Source organism: Cetorhinus maximus, chromosome 31, assembly GCF_964194155.1.
Source record: "Cetorhinus maximus chromosome 31, sCetMax3.hap1.1, whole genome shotgun sequence".
Lineage (NCBI taxonomy): Eukaryota > Metazoa > Chordata > Chondrichthyes > Lamniformes > Cetorhinidae > Cetorhinus > Cetorhinus maximus.
In genome coordinates this window covers 13308458-13329012 of record NC_135909.1, presented here as the reverse complement: position 1 = coordinate 13329012, position 20555 = coordinate 13308458, and the positions used below count along the sequence as shown (strand labels likewise).

At 43.6% G+C, this 20555-nt stretch overlaps 4 non-coding genes across 4 annotated transcripts; 2 read left to right on the top strand and 2 right to left on the bottom strand.

The window, feature by feature from the left end:
- Positions 1-6383: 6383 nt before the first annotated feature.
- trnaf-gaa (transfer RNA phenylalanine (anticodon GAA)) lies at positions 6384-6456 on the top strand. Its single transcript has one exon. It is a non-coding gene; the product is annotated as a tRNA-Phe (tRNA).
- Positions 6457-9464: 3008 nt separating this feature from the next.
- trnas-gcu (transfer RNA serine (anticodon GCU)) lies at positions 9465-9546 on the bottom strand. The gene has a single exon. It is a non-coding gene; the product is annotated as a tRNA-Ser (tRNA).
- A 630-nt stretch (positions 9547-10176) lies between these two features.
- trnap-ugg (transfer RNA proline (anticodon UGG)) lies at positions 10177-10266 on the bottom strand. The gene is given in 2 exon segments: positions 10177-10212; positions 10231-10266. It is a non-coding gene; the product is annotated as a tRNA-Pro (tRNA).
- A 9835-nt stretch (positions 10267-20101) lies between these two features.
- Positions 20102-20173, top strand: trnam-cau (transfer RNA methionine (anticodon CAU)). Its single transcript has one exon. It is a non-coding gene; the product is annotated as a tRNA-Met (tRNA).
- Positions 20174-20555: the final 382 nt, after the last annotated feature.

Genomic DNA, 20555 nt, shown 5'->3' with positions numbered 1-20555 from the left:
TCACACAGTGTCAAATTAAAGATACTTTACCAATTCAGGACTGAGCTCCATTTTGCATTTGTGTGGAAATTCTGACTCAGAATCAGACACAATGCCACATATCAAATCGTTTCGTACAAGCTGGAGTTACACTTGCGGACCACTCCAGGATCAGATTAAAGGATACATTATCTTTCACAATTGTATGCACAGTGACAGATATTTAATACCATTGTTTGCTTTAAAGCTACCATATCAGTGGCCTTTTTCTCTGCTGGAAATGTATGTGGAATGAATACAAAAATAAAATTAGTCCCAGAGACTGAAGGTTATATAATGAATCCCACACTCACACAGAGAATAATTCTCAGGCACATTTTCAGTGCCAGATGCTGAAAGATACAGGCTGTTCACTGCACGCACTCACAATAGCTGAATCTGAGTGATACTAAAGAAATATGACACACCAATTGTACCACTGAGAGATTTAGAAAGAGTCCAAGCATCACATAGAGTAACAGATGCTGACAGATACAAATGGGAGACCACACACTAGCACACACACTATAAACTCCACTTTCACATACAATACCAATGATTGAAAAACACCAATTGAACCTCACTATTTTTTATACCAAAGTTTGACAGACCTGATTCAGAATGAATCTCATGCTCACAAACAGATCCAAGTGATGAAAGAAACATATGATTCCCTCACTTCTTTTACAATATCACAGATACAGAGTGCCATTGACAGATCTGTATTGAATCTTATACTCACACACGTTACGAGAGTCTGACATGTATGTAACGGATAGAGAATGGATACTACACTCAAAATCCTGACTTGGAAATATATTGCTGTTCCTTCACTCACTGGGTCAAAATCCTGGAACTCCCTTCCGAATAGTACTGGGGATGTACCTACACCACATGCACTGCAGTGGCTCAAGAAGGTAGCTCACCACCAGCTTCTCAAGAGCAACTAAGGATGGACAATAACTGCTGGCCTAGCCAGCGAAGCCAACATCCCACGTATGAATAAAAAAAGGGCACCAAAGACTTCAGATTCAGAATGACTTCGACGTTCACATGCAGAAGTACTGATTGATAGAGTTAAACACACACACATCATTAAAAGATTCAGAATGAGTCCCAAACTCATTTGCATTTCCAGAAAGTGATTGAGTACATAATACTTGCACACCTGCAGTTCTACGGGAAGGCTCAAAAAGTGTCCTCATACAATACCAGAAAATACAATATGCAGTCTGAATATGACACAGGTATATTGTACCAGAGAATGAGAGACACAGAAAGACTCCAACACTCACTTTCAGCACCAGAAGCTGACTGATGGAGCAAAATCCTTCCACATACAGTTCCACTATCAGTTTCAGAATGTAAACCACCTCTCTCAGTATCAGAAAATACTGATACAGATAGGAATGGAATATAACACAAATATACTGTCCAAGAGAGTGACTGTTACAGAATAAATCCAAACATATTGGCAGATCCACTGACAATGTCTCCACACTCACATACAGTAACCAGGACTGACAGCTTCAGAATGTCTCTCAGTTTCACACAGTACCAGTGAGTGACATAGATATTGAATCCCACATTTACAAAATGGGCCAGAAAAGGCCAGTGAAGAATGTATCTCACTCTCAAATACAAAACTACAACCTGACGGTTTCAGCACAACATTATAACTTCTGCTTGGTATAACAAAATATTATGAAATGTCATCTTCACCGTTAGTAATTACAAATACCTCCCTTCGCCGTCCAATAAAATATGAACGGTTCTTCTCTGTCCTGTCGCTCTCTGAGTGTGCTGACATCTACTGGCCAGAGCTGAGAAGTGCACAAGAGCGGAACTTTTTTAAAAATTCAATGGATACGAGATTCGCTGGCTCGGCCATCATATTTGTACAACCGGGAACACGTTTGTACTACAGGGAAGCATTTTGCACAACAACAAAGAACATTTCTCAACACCAGAGAGCACAATTCCACAGCAGGAAATATATTCTAAACATGTGAAACACTTTAAAACTATAATGGAACAGTAGACATTAAAGACCAAGCAGCAGAGTGGCGCAGCGGAAGCGTGCAGGGTCCATAACCCAGAGGTCGATGGATTGAAACCATCTTCTGCTATTAACATTCTCATTAATGCCAAAAGGGAGCATTTTCTGTTGCCCACAAGCATGCCCGTTATTTGCATGAGCTTAATGCAAAAATTCAATCTTGAACATGGTGTTTAGTCACAGACGGACACAAGCTGTAAATTCTGTGAACACATCCGAGCCAATTCCCTCAGCCCATTGACCCCAAAGAATTGGCACAGACGCAAATGGCCGGTGTGGCCACCTACTATTCACTATCATATTGTTAAGTCATTCGAAATTCCAGTGAGTCTCGATCCAACCTGATCAACTCTACTTCATTAGAAAACCCCCTCAGTCGAGGGGATACCCCAGTCACCTTTCTCGGGAACTGCCTTCAATGCAAGTTATGTCCATCCTTCAGTAATCAGGCCAAATCAACACCAATTATTCTAGGTGTGGTCTCGCCAATGCCCTGTACAGTTGCAAAAAGGCTTCTCCGCTTTTCTATTCCAGTCCCCTTGCAATTAAGACCAACATTTCGCATGCGCTCCTAAGTATTTGACGCACCTAAATAATAACTTTTTATCAATGATTCTTATACAGAGGCACCCATATCCATCTGTACTGCAGCATTCTGCAATGTCATCTAAACATTTTTTGTAATTCTTGTACAAGGATGCCTCTGTACCACAGGATTATGCAGTCTCTCTCCATCTAAGTAAAATTCCTCTCTCCTATGCTTCTTGCAGAAGAGACATTTCTGACATTTTACTACATTGTACTTGCATTTCATCCCCACTCACTTGAACATCTACATATCTATGCAGACTCTTTCTCCGCCCTCCGGTCTCACTCAGCTCTCACTCTCAGCTCCTCTGGCATATTCCCAAGATTCTGACTGTTTAGGAAATTCTCGGATCTTTCTTTAGTTCAAGATGGATGACCTCACACTTCCCAGTGATGACCACCACCGACCACAGTTTTATTCACTCACTGAATCTGTCAATGACCCTTTGAAACTTGCTACTCCCACATACGCTACTAACCATGTCACCTAACCTAGTGTTATCAGCAAACTTGAATATAGGCTGGAAGTTATTAAAATGTACAATAAAACAGAAAATTCTGTAAAAACTCAGCAGCCCTGGCAGCATCTGTGCAGAGAGAAACAGAGTTAACGTTTGAGTCCATATGACTCTTCTTCAGAGCTCGCCACAACTTTACCCTTTATGTCCCTTATTCAATTTTGTATCCATGCTGTCGCTGCCCCTTTAATCCGAGCTGCTGGAATTTTACCAAGTTCATTATGTGGGACTTGTTCAAATCCCTTTGGAAGTCCAGACACACTTCATCATGCTCACGTCCCTGGTCAATGTTCTCTGACACGTCATCAAAGAGCTGTATTAAGTACTTCAGTGCTGATTTTCTGTTAACCAATCTGTGCTGGTTATCATTTATCAACTCATGTTCTACCGAGCGACAATGAATTTTGTTCTGGATTATTGTCTTTAAACATTTCCCCACCACCAGCATGAGACTAACTGCTCTGTAGTTACTGGATTTATCCCTCTCCATTTTAAACACGGATGTAACATGAACAATCTGCAGTTGTTTGGCTTCACTCCCATCTCCAAGGAGGATTGAAAGATTGTGGCTCGAGTCTCCGCTATTTCCACCCTTCATTCCCTCAGTAATCCAAGATGTATCCGATGTTGATTGAGCAGCTTTTCTACTGTGAGCGGTGCCAGCCTTGTGATAGCTTCCACTTCATCTATTTTCACCCTATCCAATTTCCCCACCAATGACATTAGCAGCATCCGCTTGTTTTGTGATGACAGGTTTAGTGCAAAGTTTACGAGGCAAATACCAGGGATGGGCCGGTTGTCTTATGAAGTGAGATTGAACAGGTTAGGCTTGTATCACATGGAGTTCAGGAGAGTAAGAGGCAACTAGATTCAAACCTTTACGATCCTGAGGGTCTTGACAGGGTGGAGGTGGAGAGCACGTTTCCTGTTGTAGCAGAATCTGGAACTAGGGGTCACTGTTTACAAATAAGGGGTCGCTCATTTCAGACAGAGTTAAGAATTTCTTTTCTATCTGAGGGTCGAGCGTCTTTGGAGCTCTCTTCCTCAAAAGCTCGTGGAAGCAGAGTCTTTGAATATTTTAACGGCAGAGTTAGATAGATTCTTGAATAACAAGGGGGGGAGTGAAAGGTTATTGGGGGTAGGAAGTAATGTGAGGCTGAGGTTACAATCAGATCAGGCAGGGTCTTAATGAATGGTGGAGAAGGATCGAGGGGCTGAGTGGCCTACTCCTGCTGCTAATTAGTTTGTTTGTATGTTCTCATTTAGTACATCAGCCATGCCCTCTCCCCAGACAGGATCTCCAAATCAGCCCCACTTAAAGTGACTGCCCTTATGCTGGTAAAAAATCTTCAGTGTTTTCGGTTGTTAACTGCAAATCTTTTCTCAAACGCTCTCCCTTCTGATCTAATTTCCTTTTTCCATTTCTCCTCTGCACTTTCTGTATTCTGCTTGGTTCGCTAATGTATTATGAATCTGACTATTATCATCAGACTTATTTGGAGTTCCCACAGAGCACAGGATGTGTAGGCAACAGCTCTCAGCTGTCCCAACATTTCACTGAAATGAGTTGTCTATTTAAGTAAAGTTTTCGTTATTTAGAGAGTTCCACTCCTTCCCTCTTGTACTTTTGCTGCAGTATCTCGGTTAAGATTACACAGCAGCTCCTTCCCCCTCTGCACTTAACCCTCACATGCAAATAATTGAATTTTTTAAGTCTTCACTCTGAAATTTACTCTCTCTGTGTTTGAGCTCACAGGTCACTTGAGTTCTTGTTTGTAATATTATTGCTCCACGTAATTTACCTGAAAGTAAGATTTGATTTTGAATATCAATTCATTTGCACTGTAATTCCAGTTTATTTCAATTCAATATATCAACAAACTAGAAGTTTGCTCCTAGTTTCTATGTTTTCCAGGGAAAATCTAGAGGTGACTTATTTGTTCTGCAATAACGTGCCTGCTCAACTCAGGTCAATAAATCCTGTTCTAAACAGAACGCTTTATCCAGACAATGCATCCACTTGATCAGCTGATGGTGCACGGAGCACTCAGCTTTTCCTCACTGATCTTCACAAGAGTTGATTCAGTTTTGATGTTGACTTGTTCGCTGGTGTCGATTTACTCAGACTCTTCACCTGATTTCTGTGCTGTCCAATGAAGCTTTCTCAGCAGAGTTCTCATAATAACTTGACTTATCCTCACAGGATTTCAAACTTAATGGTTTTTGAACTATTTTATCAAATGATTTCGTTTTGTAAACGTCACAATCGCTCTCATGATCAGGCAGAAAGTTTAACTGCTGTGATTTCAAGCAGCCGACAGCATTATTTGAGATGTCATTGAGACAGGATTTTGAGTTTGAATCCAGTCACAAAATCTTCCAATGAAGCTCAAGGTTCGCTGGAGGAACAGCGGCTCATCCTTCAATGAGGAACTTGACAGCCTTCCAGTGTGAACATTCAGCTCAACAATATCGCTCTGTAAAAACTGCCAACATTCTGGTGTCCTTCTGTTCCAGATGTGGGTTTGAGCCTCGGTTTCACTGAGATGTTCTGAATTGATCTTTTTCTTGACGTCACAAAGCGCTTTATTATTCAACACGTCTGTCCATTACAGGGGCTGATGGAAGATCCAATCAGTGAGGTGCGCATTCACCCTTTTAAAACATTATTTCAGGGGCTGTGAGCGTCGCTCGCAAGGCCAGTCTTTGTTACACATCCCAAAATGTCCTTGAACTCAGTGTCTTTCTCAGCGGGCAGTTAGGAATTAACCTCATATGTAGTCCAGACCAGGGAAGACATCCGAGAACCACCACTGAGATTAGCGTTTAATTGCAGGTTTTAATTAGTGAGTTTAATTTCCATCAGCAACTATGGTGGGAAATGAACCCACGTCCCCGGAATATTTCCACTGCTCCAATGTTTGACCTTAGAGAGAGATGGAAATATCATGTCGAAAGGACTCTCAGTCGGATCTCCATGTTATTGTGAACAAAAGTATCGAATCCAAGATCTTACAAGGAAAGCCGAAGCAAGCTGGCCTCATAACTTGGGTTGGAGAATCACATCAGTGATTCCAGGCGAGCTTCTGCAAAATCACCGCAATAAGGCGGAAACAGTTGATAAAGTAACGACGAAGGTGGGATTCGAACCCACGCGTGCAAAGCACAATGGATTAGCAGTCCATCGTCAGATACTCTCAGCCGAAATAGCTCAGTTGGGAGAGCGTTAGACTGAAGATCTAAAGGTCCCTGGTTCAATCCCGGGTTTCGGCAACAAGTTGCAAATCCTTTTAACTGGGCAGCTGCTGCTCGTGTTATTTGCCAGCTGATAGTGCCATCAGTTTTTGGGGATACCCAGTGCAGCTTCTGAGGGGAGGGGAGACTTGCCCTCCTCCAAAGCACACGGGCAGCTCTGTGCCCGCTGGTCCACGTTACTGGAATAAAGCTCGGTTTCACCTTTCTTGATAAAAACATATGACAAACCGCTGGTCAACTCAGCTCCCATTAAACTATGCTAACAACCGTGCAACTCTCATATGTTCCCAGCTTCTGGTCCATCGATCGGTCATTGGGAATTTAACTTCCTGAAAATCCGTCTGTTGATCCATTGCAATGGTGCTTCTTTTAACATTAACCAGGGGACCGTAATTGGAATCAAATTAATCCATTGTTTCCCTCTTGTTTATTTTTATTTCTTTGTGTCTGTGTCTCTCAGTGATTAGGTCGAGAAATGAGCTCGCCTCTGTCATGCGGCGGACGGAGCTCATGAGTATTACAAATATTTACCCTTTCCTTTTAAATTCAGATCCGAATTTACCATTGAAACACAGGAAATGCTGCTTAACCTGCTCTAAGGGCACTTCTATGACTCACTGAAAAAACATAATTTGACCTTTCAGTAGAGCTCTTTGTGTGCAGCCGTTTCTGGGGGTCTTCGTCAGTCATGGATATTTGTATCGGATCTTAGTTTTCTGCATGTTTAGTGAGAAGCCCAATATGTCATCTGCTTTACAGAAGGAGTCGACAGTGACCTGGAGCTAAGTTTCTTAGTGAGCGCCCTGTTACGAGCGGGATGGGAGGAGTGTGCCGTTGGTCTAGTCCCACTACTCCACAGGTCGCAACATTAGCTCAAATGTTCATTTCACTCACCAAAATGGCCAATTATTTACCTTCACCAGTGTTCCCGAGAATAAAATAGGTTTAAAAGTGGATTATTTCAATTAACCATAAATTTGTCTGTTTATTATAAAAAAAGGTATTTAGAATAGAAAAATAAAGCTTATGAACATTCAGTATGGATCTGAAATTATGCGAATTAATCTTTCGAGATACCATAAGTCACACACACACACACATACACACACACACGCTCTCCCTCTCTCACAAACACACACACACACACACACGCTCTCCCTCTCTCACAAACACACACACACAAACACACACACACACGCTCTCCCTCTCTCACAAACACACACACACACACGTTCTCCCTCTCTCACAAACACACACAAACACACATACACACATACACTCATAATAGAAAACCACGATATTAAAAAGAGAAATAGGGGAAATTAAAGCAAAATGATGGGGATGTTGAAAATCAGAAACAAAAACAGAAAATGCTGGAGAAAATCAGATGGTCTAACAGCATCTGTGGGGAGAAATAAATACAAAGTCAACGCTTCGAGTCCTTATGACCCTTCTTAGGAAAGGGGACAATTTTGCCAAACATTAAACGTCAATGGTTCAAGGCAAAGGTCAGGGTGTGCAGTCCTTGAGATGGGGTCAGTGTTCCACAGTAACTCCCCCAGCACTGATCCGTGACAACATCAAGCAGTTGGTCCTTCTCTTCTCAAAGGAAAAAAAAGTCCACTTTTTAAAACAGTCTCCGAGGTATGTTTTCTTTCAGAACCATGAAAACCATGTGACCCTATTTGAACACAGCCCTATCGGGTTGAAATGTTCACAGCCTGATTTCAACATGGAGTTGTAGGCTTGTCTGAAAGAACATTCAGACTGGCAGAACTGGGGGTGTCTGTGGGGCCGGGGTGGGTGGAGTGGTGGGTCCGGGAGGCGAGTGTGGTGGCAGTTGGGGGGATGCACTGAGGGGAGGGACGTGTTGTGGCGGCGGATGTTGGTGGGTTGGGCGGGAGGGTTACAGCTTCATATTACTTGACCATATTTTAGCTGTGTTATAGGAGTTGCAGAAATTCAGCTTTAATTCGACTTAGTAAAGAAGCTCAGGGGGAATTAACGGTCAGGGAAGTTAGGCAGTGCTCACTTCAATTACTGGTCATCACATGTCTAAGTGGCAGTTTCTCAGGGCAGTAAGAGTTGAGATGGGGTTACTTTTGACAGAAAGTGTTGAAGTGGCATTTTCCTGCGACAAAACTGATAGCCAAGAATGTGGGTTAAGTTAACAGAAAGTCCAACAACTCATCCACACAGTCAAGCTGGTGAAACGAAATGAATGGCGACCTGGCTCTCACCCTGATCACTCGGTTCTCGGACTCCTGCAATGTTCCGATGAAACTCAAGGTTCGCTCGAGGAACAGCGCCTCATCCTTCAATGAGGAACTTTACAGCCTTCCAGTGTGAACATTCAGCTCAACAATATCGCTCTGTAAAAACTGCCAACATTCTGGTTTCCGTCTGTTCGCAGATGTGGGTTTGAGCCTCGGTTTCACTGAGATGTTCTGAATTGATCTTTTTCTTGACGTCACAAAGCGCTTTATTATTTAACACGTCTGTCCATTACAGGGGCTGATGGAAGATCCAATCAGTGAGGTGCGCATTCACCCTTTTAAAACATTATTTCAGGGGATGTGAGCATCGCTCGCAAGGCCAGTCTCTGTAATACATCTCAAACTGTCCTTGAACTCAGTGTCTTTCTCAGCGGGCAGTTAAGGATCAAACTCATATGGAGGCCAGACCAGGGAAGACATCCGAGAACCACCACTGAGATTAGTGCTAAATTGCAGGTTTTAATTATTGAGTTTAATTTCCATCAGCAACTATGGTGGGAAATGAACCCAAGTCCCCGGAATATTTCCACTGCTCCAATGTTTCTCCTTAGAGAGAGATGGAAATATCATGTCGAATGGACTCTCAGTCGGATCTCCATGTTATTGTGAACAAAAGTATCGAATCCAAGATCTTACAAGGAAAGCCGAAGCAAGCTGGCCTCATAACTTGGGTTGGAGAATCACATCAGTGATTCCAGGCAGAGCTTCTGCAAAATCGTCGCAATAAGGCGGAAACAGTTGATAAAGTAACGAGGAAGGTGGGATTCGAATCCACGCGTGCAAAGCACAATGGATTAGCAGTCCATCGCTTTAACCTCTCGGCCACCTCGTCGCAAACTGCGGTCTATTAAACCCCCTTCTATACTTTTTGCATCCATGAACCGTTGAAATAAATGATCCCCTTTGGTAAAAGCACTGAATATTCGGCCAGATGTGTAAAGATGGAAACGTAGTTTATGTCATTAAAATAAATGTGCATCACATCAGATCACGGACTGTTGTAAACCGACTGATGTGAAACGCTTCAACACTTCAACCTGATATCCAACATGTTTCTACACAGTGTGAAAACCCACCGCGGAAAGACCGGAACATACAAGCATTTGGTAGCAAAAAGAAACCCCTCCCAGCTCACTGCAAGCACCGGAACACAGCTAAAATGAGGTAAATTAAAATGAAACACTGGGGTTCCCAGCTCTGCTTGTCCTTTCAGTCAAGATTGAAACTGAGTGCAATCAGTCTCCCACATGAATCCACAAGTAGACAGTTCCCTCATTTGATGCATTAGAATAAATTCAGAGTCTCATGGCACGGAGAAACGCTCTTTAAACTTGGCATTCATTTATATCAGGTGTGTTGAGGTGATGCATTCCCTGCAATGACTTCCCGGGTGTTCAAACCGGGTCCTGATTTCCGGAACCGCCACCACCTCGAGCACGAAATAAAAATGCTGCATTAAGATGGGCTCGTCCGGGATTTGAACCCGGGACCTCTCGCATATCAACTCAACGAAAATCCCAAAGCGAGAATCATGCCTCTAGACCAACGAGCCACCTGCCTAAGAAAACGCAAACAAGGAATCCTTTCATTGTCATACAAAGTGCATCAAACATAAGCGAATTACAGTTCATGCTGGAAATATTTTCCAATGTTTTAGAAACTCCGGGGTCACTCAGCTCCTGACCTCATTGCAGCCTTGGTCCAAACCTGAATAAAACTGCCGAACTCAAGACGTGAGGTGCAAGTGACTGCACTTGAGTTCAAAGAAGCATTTGACCTAATGTGGCATCAAGGAACTCCAGCGAAACTGAAGTGAAAGGAAGTAAGGCGGGAAACTCTCCACTGGTTGGAGTCGTCCCCGGGGTTTATAAAACATTGGAAAAGAATTCCAGCATGTACTGTAATTCGCTTATGATTGATGCACTTTGTCTGACAATGAAAGGATTCCTTGTTTGCGCTTTGTTATGCAGGTGGTTCGTTGGTCTAGGGGCATGATTCTCGCTTTGGGACTTTCGTTGCATGAATATGCGAGAGCTCCCGGGTTCTATTCCCGGACGAGCCCATCTTAATGCAGCATTATCTTTACGCTCGAGGTGGTGGCAGTTCTGGAAATCAGGACCAGGTTCGAACACCCGGGAAGTCATTGCAGGGAATGCATCACTTCAACACACACGATTTAAACGAATGCCAAGTTTAAACAACGTTTCTACGTGCCATGAGACTCTGAATTTATTCTTAGCAGGTGTGGCAGCATCGGTGGAGAAGAAATCAGTTAACGTTTCGAGCCTTCACGGCCCTTTGGCAGAACTGAAGCATAGTTAGGAGAGGGGTGAAATATAAGCTGGTTTAAGGTGGGGGTGGGGGGGGGGGTGGGAGAGAGAAGTTGAAGGTTTGGTGATTGTGGAGATAAGTAAGCAGTGATAGGAGCAGATAATCAAAAGATGTCACAGACAAAAGGATCAAAGAGGTGTTGAAGGTGGTGGTATTTGCCTAAGAAAAGTGCTAATTAAGAATGGAGGACAGGACACTCAAAGTACAGCTCTAGTGGGGGTGGGGTGGAAAAGACTAACAAGGTTTTAGTTTTAGATTTAAAAATAATGGAAATAGGTGGGGAAAGAAGAATCTATATAAATTATTGAAAAAAAAAGGTGGGGGGGGAGAAACGGGGTGGGGATGGGGGGAGGGGGAGTTTAAAATCTAAAGTTGTTGAATTCAATATTCAGCCCGGAAGGCTGTAAAGTGCCTAGTCGGAAGATGAGGTGCTGTTCCTCCAGTTTGCGTTGGGCTTCACTGGAACAATGCAGCAAGCCAAGGACAGACATGTATCAGAGATGGACCATGTGAAGATGATGGAGGGGTGGAGATTGGAAGCAAAATTAATCAATTTTTCCAGGTCCCGACGAGAGCATGAAGCAGCACCGAAGTAATCATCGATGTACCGGAGAAAGAGTTGTGGGAGGGGGCCGGAGTAGGACTGGAACAAGGAATGTTCCACACACCCCATAAAGAGACAGGCATAGCTGGGGCCCATGCGGGTACCCATAGCCACACCTTTTATTTGGAGGAAGTGAGAGGAGTTAAAGGTGAAATTGTTCAGTGTGAGAACAAGTTCAGCCAGACGGAGGAGAGTAGTGGTGGATGGGGATTGTTCGGGCCTCTGTTCAAGGAAGAAGCTAAGGGCCCTCAGACCATCCTGGTGGGGGATGGAGGTGTAGAGGGATTGGACATCCATGGTGAAGAGGAAGCGGTTGGGGCCAGGGAACTGGAAATTGTTGACATGACGTAAGGTGTCAGAGGAATCACGGATGTAGGTGGGAAGGGACTGGACAAGGGGAGAGAGAAGGGAGTCAAGATAACGAGAAATGAGTTCCGTGGGGCAGGAACAGGCTGACACGATCGGTCTGCCAGGACAGTTCTGTTTGTGGATTTTGGGTAGGAGGTAGAAGCGGGACGTCTGAGGTTGGGCGACTATCAAGTTGGAAGCTGTGGGAGGAAGATCTCCAGAGGAGATGAGGTCAGTGACAGTCCTGGAAACAATGGCTTGATGTTCTGTGGTGGGGTCATGGTCCAGGGAGAGGTAGGAGGAAGTTTCTGCGAGTTGACGCTCAGCCTCCGCGAGGTAGAGGTCAGTGCGCCAGACAACAACAGTACCACCCTTGTCAGCGGGTTTGATGACAATGTTGGGGTTGGACCTGAGAGAACGGAGTGCAGTGAGTTCAGAGAGAGACAGATTAGAATGGGTGAGAGGAACAGAGAAATTGAGATGACTAATGTCACGCCGACAGTTCTCAATGAAAAGATCAAGAGAAGGTAATAATCCAGAGGGAGGGGTCCAAGTGGAGGGAGAATATTGGAGATGGAAAAATTTATTAATTTTGCTTCCAATCTCCACCCCTCCATCATTTTCACATGGTCCATCTCTGACACTTCTCTTCCCTTCCTTGACCTCTCTGTCTCAATTTCTGATGATAGACTGTCCACCAATATCCATTACAAGCCTACCGACTCCCACAGCTACCTCGACTACAGCTCCTCACACCCCGCTTCCTGTAAAGACTCCATCCCATTCTCTCAGTTCCTTCGCCTCCGTCGCATCTGTTCTGATGACGCTACCTTCAAAAACAGCTCCTCTGACATGTCCTCCTTCTCCCTTAACTGAGGTTTTCCATCCACGGTCGTTGACAGGGCCCTCAACCGTTTCCGGCCCATATCCCGTGCATTCTCCCTCACGCCTACTCCTCCTTCCAAGAAACATGATAGGGTCCCCCTTGTCCTCACTTATCACCCCACCAGCCTCCGCATTCAAAGGATCATCCTCCGCCATTTCCGCCAACTCCAGCATGATGCCACCACCAAACACATCTTCCCTTCACCCCCCCTGACGGCATTCCGTAGGGATCGTTCCCTCCGGCGCACCCTGGTCCACTCCTCCATCACCTCCTACTCCTCAACCCCCACCTATGGCACCTCCCCATGCCCACGCAGAAGATGCAACACCTGCCCCTTCACTTCCTCTCTCCTCACCGTCCAAGGGCCCAAACACTCCTTTCAAGTGAAGCAGCATTTCACTTGCATTTCCCCTAACTTAGTCTACTGCATTCGTTGCTCCCAATGCGGTCTCCTCTACATTGGAGAGACCAATCGCAAACTGGGCGACCGTTTTGCAGAACACCTGCGGTCTGTCCGCAAGAAAGACCCAAACCTCCCTGTCGCTTGCCATTTTAACACTCCACCCTGTTCTCTTGCCCACATGTCTGTCCTTGGCTTGCTGCATTGTTCCAGTGAAGCCCAACGCAAACTGGAGGAACAGCACCTCATCTTCCGACTAGGCACTTTACAGCCTTCCGGGCTGAATATTGAATTCAACAACTTTAGATCTTAAACTCCCTCCCCCCATCCCCACCCCGTTTCTCCCCCCTCCCCTTTTTTTTTCAATAATTTATATAGATTCTTCTTTCCCCACCTATTTCCATTATTTTTAAATCTAAAACTAAAACCTTGTTAGTCTTTCCACCCCACCCCCACTAGAGCTGGACTTTGAGTGTCCTGTCTTCCATTCTTAATTAGCACTTTTCTTAGACAAATATCACCACCTTCATCACCTCTTTGATCCTTTTGTCTGTGACATCTTTTGATTATCTGCTCCTATCACTGCTTGCTTATCACCACAATCACCACACCCTCAACTTCTCTCCCCCCCCCCCCCCCCCCGCCCCACCTTAAACCAGCTTATATTTCTCCTTTCTCCTAACTATGCTTCAGTTCTGCCAAAGGGCCGTGAAGGCTCGAAACGTTAACTGATTTCTTCTCCACCGATGCTGCCAGACCTGCTGAGTTTTTCCAGGTAATTCTGCAATTAATTCTGCATCTGTCAGTATCTGGAACTGAAAAGGACTATGGGATTCATTCTGTATCTTACAATCTCTGTTAATGAATGTCAGTAAAATTCATTTTGTGTGCATTATTTTCCGTTACTGGAATTGATGGCGGGATTTAATATTTAACTTTTATTCCATGGTACTGCATGTGAATTTGTGTCACATCCTGTATCAGTCACTATCTTTGTGTGTGTCTGTATGTGCATGCAGGGCTCATTCTGTATTTGTCAAAATCTGGTACTGAATTGGAATTTGGAATAATGTATTTTAATATATGTCTACATCTGGGGCAGAGAGTTACTGTGGGATTAATTGTATATCACTCGGTTACTGGGACTGTGTATGTGAGTGGGATTCGTACTCTATGTGACTTGGGAGCTGTATGTGAGGGTACTTTTCTTCCATATCTGTGTTTAATAGGTATCTCAAGAGTGGTCAGCAAAACCATTTATTTCACATTGTAGACTGCAGTTCAGGGTTAACCTGTTTATTGTGATTGGTTCTAAGATCACATGTAAACCTAATTGGGTAAGGATTGGGATGAGAGGTTTCCTTCCTGACAGGTATTAAGATGTGAATCATTTACAACACCATGCCTGAGATAACTATTGAGTACAGATCCAGAATTAATCCCAGAGTCATAAGCAACATCAAAGATTGAGAACAATAAAATAAACCCCACATTCACACACAAAACTGGACATGGTGAACTACTGGACAAACCCTATACGTTACCAGGCACGGACAAACTGCCCAATACACAGACAGCACCAGAGACTGACACATGCAGAATGAATCCCACATCTCACACAGTATCACTGACCAGTAGATACGGAATGAATTTCAAACTGTCTGAGATGTAGAAATAGAGAATGAATCAGACTTTCACACAGTAGCCCAGACTTACAGACACAGAGGAATCATGAGCAGACGTTCAGAATCAAAGCCTGATAGAGACAGAATGAATCCCACAGTCATTTGGTTATCTCCTCCTATCACTGCTTGCTCGTCCAAACAACACCACCCTCTCCCCCGCCCCCTTAAACCAGCTTATATTTCACCCCCGTCCCTATTTTTACTTAGTTATGTTCAAGGGTCATGAGGACTCGAAACATCAACTGTGCTCCTCTCCGCCGATGCTGCCAGACCTGCTGAGTTTTTCCAGGTATTTCTGTTTTTGTTACAGGCCTTTTCCTGTCTCGATGTGTCCACAGAAACAGCAGGAGCCAATTTATTGTGGACTGGTGCCGTCTGCTGGCTGCATGTGAGACGTGCAAAGAGGTAACTTCTATGGGGACATTTTAAATGAATGTGAAACGACATAAACATGGTGAGAATTATTGCAAAACAGTTTATCAATCAGACACAATATGCTAATGATATAGTGTGTTTCGCGGTACTATAAATGCTGACTGTAATTAAAGAAAGTGTGCGATGGTGGTATAGTGGTGAACATAGCTGCCTTCCAAGCAGTTGACCGGTGTTCGATTCCCCGCAGTTGCTGCTTATTTTTCCGCCTTACCCGTGGTCAGACCACAATTCCGGACTCGAGGAGTTAATCTCTGTGGTTTCCAAAATGAGATAAAGAACAACAGAAAGTGTGGGAAGATTTCCAACAAGAAAATAATGGACTAACGAAATAAAATAATTCTAACATTTTCATCACTCACGTTTTTCGATCGTAAAATTCGGGCCTTGGCTGGAAAGACGCTTCACCTCCTTCCTCTCGCATATTTCCGATATGTGGATCATACGTTTGCTATATTTAAATCCGCAGCTGCATGTAACAATTTCCTTACATGTCTTTATGGGCTCCATCCTGCGCTCAAATTCACCTATGAAATAGAGCAGTCAAAATATCTCCCCTCCCTTGACACACTAGATGAGAAATCTTCCAGAGGATTCTCTACCAGGTTTACCGCAAGCCGACCTTCACTGGTCAATCTACGCGTTGGGATTCTTACAGTTCCACGCTCTGTAAGATTGGTCTTATCGGCAACGTTGTAAATAGACCCGAGCCATTTGCTCACCGTGCAAGCTTGATGCTGAAACCGGGCTCATAAAAAACATCCTGCAGGGTAATGGCTACCCTGATCAGATCATTTCGCGCTGTGTATCACACAAGCTCATGACCGGGCCTAAGCCAGTCACTTTCCACCCTGAAGTATATTCTCTATCAGTATAAATTGTTGTCTTCCCCTTATATTGGTTATTTTGGGAGTGTCCTGTTGAGTGCAGAAGGAAAAGCTTTGACATGTCTCTTTTTTTCAGCCATTCTCAAATACATTGGCGCTTATTTTCAATTTGAAAACCCGTTTCAGCTCTGCCAGTTTGGCTCAGTCAATCTCCGGCCCATTTTCTCATTGATCTTTGAAAGTTGGTGAAATAGGCTGCTCTCTAATTGGTTACAAAAGCCACCCAATGAGATTACGAACATTGACAATTCGGAAGTCGGCCGACTACATTCCCCAGAAGATCGGGGAAGGGTGAGTGCGGGAGGAATTCTTCATTCGTGGTGTAAGTGTGTGTAAGATTGTAGAAAGACCAGCAGTAGAGCCCAGGACAAAGCCAAAGTCAAGTCTCGCTCCTCCCGGGCTGGACTGCAGCTCCCCGCGGGCCGTGTCCACAGGCTCTTGAGAAACAGCAGCTATGCTGAGCGTGTGGCTGCTGGAGCGCTCCGCTCTTCCGAATGTAACATTCCCGGCCGCTTTCAGGGGAGAGGATCAGAAATCAGCCGTTTCTCTCTGTCCCGGCGAAGCCTGTGTGAAGGAGTCGGTTGGTAACCTATGTTATTGCGTTTCCATTGGCTCTGTTTTAAATCGCTGCTTTGTTACCGCCAGTTACAGATAAGAGATTGAGAAATTTAATCTGTTCCTAAAATAGCGCCAGGATTCTGTGACGCAAAATGCAATATTACAGCTCCGAAAGTGTGGGATTAAAATTGCCTGGAAATTTCAGCCGTTTGGCTATTATCTTTTTTCCCCCTCAAATTGGCGGGCTTTTCGAGTTTATCAGCCAATAAAATATAAGCCAATCGGCACTTCCAATTCCTTCTACCTGGTTCTCCGATTGGTTGAAGATTTGGATTGAGAATGGACTGACCAATCAGAGCTTGAGCCTAACTAAAGTTTCTCAAAACATTCACAATGATTATTTATAGAGGTCAAACTGATGGAAACTGTATCTTCTACCCCACCTGTACTTGAGTCCTAAAATATACTTTTTTTCCAACAGGCAAATAATTGAAGGAACCAGAATAAATATGGTGTTTCCTCCAGCCAAGCTAGAATGAAGATTCCCGCCAGCTCCTCCCACACAGTCCGTACATTATCACTGACAGAGCGCAGAGACACAGACAGGACATCAATTTCAGTCTCAGACAGCAGAAATAGTTCCAGAGTCACACTTTCCATCCATCAATCAAACAGTGCAGGAGAGATAGACGTTGTTCCCATGTTACCTCGACTCAGTACCACAGACGGGTAATCCACATTCTCACCCACGATCCAATTTTTAGCAGGTCAATCCCACAATAGTACAGCCTCAGCTACAAACTAAATGTCCAATAAAACTGATGCATGTTTCCAGTTTCAAGTTTACAGGCTTGACATTAATAATGTACATTGAGATTCATGTTAAGCACCGGTCCAATATTTGCACACATCATTAGATTATAAATTGCAGTATTAATTCCCACATTTTGTCCTGACACATACATTAGATACAAATCCAAACCTCAAGTGCATTATCAGTTTGAGATATTATGAAAGTGAGTATAACCTGAGATCCAAACTCAGATTCTGGTTAAAACTCACCCTGATTCAGAAACTGAGATACAATATTAATTTGATGAGTATGGATTGATCTATAAACTACATGCTAGTTCTCAATCCTCACACAGCGTCAAATTAAAGATACTTTACCAATTCAGGACTGAGCTCCATTTTGCATTTGTGTGGAAATTCTGACTTAGAATCAGACTGAATGCCACATATCAAATCATTTCGTACAAGCTGGAGTTACACTTGCGGACCAATCCAGGATCAGACTGAAGGATACATTATCTTTCACAATTGTGTTCACAGTGACTGGGATTTAATACTCAGCCAAAGCTGACACACATTGTTTGCTTTAAACCTACCACATCAGTGACTTGTTCTGCTGGAAATGTATGTGGAATGAATCAAAACTTATAATTAGTCCCAGAGACTGAAAGTTATATAATGAATCCCACACTCACCGAAGCAGAGAATAATTCTCAAGCACATTTTCAGTGCCAGATGCTGAAAGATACAGGCTGTTCACTGCACTCACTCACAATAGCTGAATCTGAGTGATACTAAAGAAATATGACACACCAATTGTCCCACTGAGAGATTTAGAAAGAGTCCAAGAATCACATAGAGTAACAGATGCTGACGGATACAAATGGAAGACCACACACTAACACACACACAATAAACTCCACTTTCACAAACAATACTGATGATTGAAAAACACCAATTGAATCTCACATTTTTTTTATAATACCAAAGTTTGACAGACGTAAAATTAATCGCACCGACAGATACAGAATGAATCTCATGCTCACAAACACAACCAAGTGATGAAAGAAACATATGACTCCCACACTTACTTTACAATATCACAGATACAGAGTGCCATTGACAGATCTGCTTTGAATGCTGTGCTCACACACGTTACGAGAGTCTGACATGTATGTAACGGATACAGAGTGGATACTACACTCAAAATCCTGACTTGGAAATATATCGCTGTTCCTTCACTTTCACTGGGTCAAAATCCTCGAAATCCCTTCTGAATAGTACTGAGGATGTTCCTGCTCCAAATGCACTGCAGTGGTTCAAGAAGGTAGCTCACCACCACCTACTCAAGGGCAATTAAGGATGGACAATAACTGCTGGCCTAGCCAGCGAAGCCAACATCCCATGAATGAATAAAAAAGGGCAACAAAGACTTCAGATTCAGAATGATTTCCATGTTCACGTACAGAAGTACTGACTGATAGAGTTAAACACACACACACACACACCATTATGAGATTCAGAATGAGTCCCAAACTCATTTGCATTACCAGAAAGTGACTGAGAACAAAACACTTGCACACCTACAGTTCTACTGGCAGGCTCAAAAAGTGACCAGACGCTCATACAATACCAGAAAATGCAATGTGCAGTCTGAATATGACACAGGTATATTGTACCAGAGAATGAGAGACACAGAATGACTCCAACACTCACTTTCAGCACCAGAAGCTGACTGATAGAGCAAAATCCTTCCACACATACAGTTCCACTGACAGTTTCAGAATGTAACCCACCTTTCTTCAGTATCAGAAAACACTGATACAGATAGGAATGGAATATAACACAAATATACTGTCCAAGAGAGTGACTGTCATAATAAATCCAAACACATTGGCAGTTCCGCTGACATTGTCTCCACACTCACATACAGTGACCAAGACTGACAGGTTCAGAAAGTTTTTCAGTTTCACACAGTACCAGTGAGTGACATAGATATTGAATCCCACGTTCAAAAAATGGGCCAGAAAAGGGCAGTGAAGACAAAATACAAAACAACGGTCTGAAGGTTTCAGCACAACATTATAAATTCTGCTTGGTACAACAAAATATCATGAAATGTCATCACCACCGTTCGTAATTTCAAAAACCTCCCTTCGCCGTCCAATAAAATGTGAACGGTTCTTGTCTGTTCTGTCGCTCTCTGAGTGTGCTGACATCTACTGGCCAGAGCTGAGAAGTGCACCAGAGCGGAACTTTTTTTTAAATTCAATGGATAAGATTCGCTGGCTCGGCCATCATATTTGTACAACCGGGAACACGTTTGTACTGCAGGGAAGCATTTTACACAACAACAAAGAACATTTCTCAACACCAGAGAGCACAATTCCACAGCAGGAAATATATTCTAAACATGTGAAACACTTTAACACCATAATGGAACAGTAAACGTTAAATACAAAGCAGCAGAGTGGCGCAGCGGAAGCGTGCTGGGCCCATGACCCAGAGGTCGATGGATCGAAACCATCCTCTGCTATTTACATTCTCATTAATGCCAAAAGGGAGCATTTCCTGTTGCCCACTAATCGTCTCTGTTATTTACATCAGCTTCCTGCAAAAATTCAATCTTCAACAAATCTCTGAAATGGCATTTAGTCACAGACGGACACAAGCTGGAAATTCTGTGAACTCATCCGAGCCAATTCCCTCAGCCCATTGACCCCAAAGAACTGGCACAGACACAAATGGCCGGAGTGGCCACCTCCTCTTCACTATCACTATGATTATCTGAATAGAAAAAAACATCCTCTTAGATGGAAGCAACATCGTGAAGTTCATATGTTTTAAAGTTAATTCACGGGATGTTGGTTTCGCTGGCTGGGCCGGAATTATTTGCCCATCCCGAGTTGCCCTTGAGA